Source organism: Chinchilla lanigera, unplaced genomic scaffold, assembly GCF_000276665.1.
Source record: "Chinchilla lanigera isolate Chin_1 unplaced genomic scaffold, ChiLan1.0 scaffold00022, whole genome shotgun sequence".
NCBI lineage: Eukaryota > Metazoa > Chordata > Mammalia > Rodentia > Chinchillidae > Chinchilla > Chinchilla lanigera.
In genome coordinates, this window is record NW_004955423.1 from 27730146 (window position 1) to 27731941 (window position 1796).

General features: G+C 49.7%; 1 pseudogene; it reads right to left on the minus strand.

The window, feature by feature from the left end:
- Positions 1–527: 527 nt before the first annotated feature.
- Positions 528–1411, minus strand: LOC102013843 (annotated as a pseudogene).
- Positions 1412–1796: the final 385 nt, after the last annotated feature.

A 1796-nucleotide genomic window follows, 5' to 3' on the forward strand; every position in this document is an offset into this window, starting at 1 on the left:
GGTAGGGGTGGCCCGCATTGGCACCGAGTGCTGGGTCCGGGCTTCTTCACAGGTCCTTGGCATCCCGAACAAAGAATGCGGCAAGACACGGAAGAGGCAGAGGGCGCCCGTCGTGGACACGGAAAAGAGGCACGCGCAGCATGTGCTCTGCTTCCCTTGTGCAGACAGTGCACGGGGCCTGGCTCCCCCCGGCGTCACCAGGCCTCACAGCACGTGTGCACTGTCCCGTCCCAAAGCGCACACGGCTTCTCCAGATGTCAGCTTTCAGGCTGGGCACGGGCAGGGAGAGGCCAGATCGAGGCCAGATCGAGGCCAGCCTGGGCTACCTAGTGATTCGAGGCCAGCCCGAGCTTCCCAGTAAATAAACGAAAAGAAAGAAAAAGAAAAAAGAAACAACAACGTTTGACTGGTTGTGCCCAGTGCGAAAGAAATATCGAAAATAGCTTTTTCTGATTAGTCCTGCCACAGCCTCGATCATTTATTTATTTATTTATTTTAGCATCAGTCTACATTCATTTCCCTGCTGCTCAAATATGAACCAGTGATGACACGGGAGAAACACTGGGGGTTTATTTAACAAAATTAAATGCACATTTCTGAGGCCATCATAGTGCATCCAGTGTCCGTCGATCTGGAAAGCTGCAGAATAATGATCCTCCTCTTTGTTCAGTAGTGTGGCACCTTCCAACAAGTATTTGTGGTCAGATAAATCCAAGTCATAGGGTACATACGCCCGGACATAAGTACCTCCAGTGCTGCATATTTCAGGCGACCAAGGGAAGTGCTCTGTGGCGGAAATCTCGCTGGGAAAGTTCTCTTAAGCCGCCATACCCGTGCTCTTCACATAATTCACAGCCAGTCATCCCAATTCCCATGTGGCATTCCTTGGGGGCAGTTTATACTGACTGACGGCTGCTGCTCTCTCTGCATGCTTGTTGGGCATTGCCAGTTGGAGCGGTAACTTTCTTGAATGGTAGACATGAGATTTTCAAGATTTTTTTGTAAAATTATCATGATCTTTCCCACACAGATTGATTACTAATGAAGCTTTAAGAACTTCAGATTTGTATTGCTGCTTTTCCAACTTGTCCCAATTCCAAAGTAGCTTCACAGTTGTAAAACTGTAGGTGTCCATTAAATAAAGAAAATAGTCCACAAACTCGACCAAAATGAAGAGAGAGTTCCCCGGGGAAATGCTCATTTTTGTTAAGAATGCCATACAACATCAAGAATTCATCTGTGATGCAGGCATTTTTCAGTGTTATTCCAGCATAGAGTGGTGTATAGGATACGGCTTTGCGGCCAGCTTTGGTAGTAAAAACACCTCCCCAAGGAAGAATAGGCCTCCAAAATGACTGAACTTGGTTAGATTTTTAATTGATGCTTTGACCTCTTCAAACAGTGTCTTCATCCTCCCTGGGGACCCAGAACCCCTGGTGTGGCCGCACACATCACCACAGCTGCTTGCTCATGAAAAGCCCGGGACACCACCACCATTCCATCTGCTAGCACTGCCGGCTGCCTCAGCCTCCCCGGCACAAACCTCCCCCCGCTGCCGACCCAGGGAGCTAGGACCTTGGGATGCATCGCTTACTCTGGAGGAAGATTTGTCCGTAGCTCTCCATTTAAATGAAGGGTGAGAACATCGCTTTCGGATTGGTCCTGCGAGCAGGCTCGGAACCATGCAGTCACTTTGGGCCCTCTGCTGTGCCCAGCCTGGGGCCGGGACTGCTGTGACCTCGGCACATTCCTGTGTTGCTGTCCATTTTCCCAGCCCTAATCTGCTGCCTCAATCT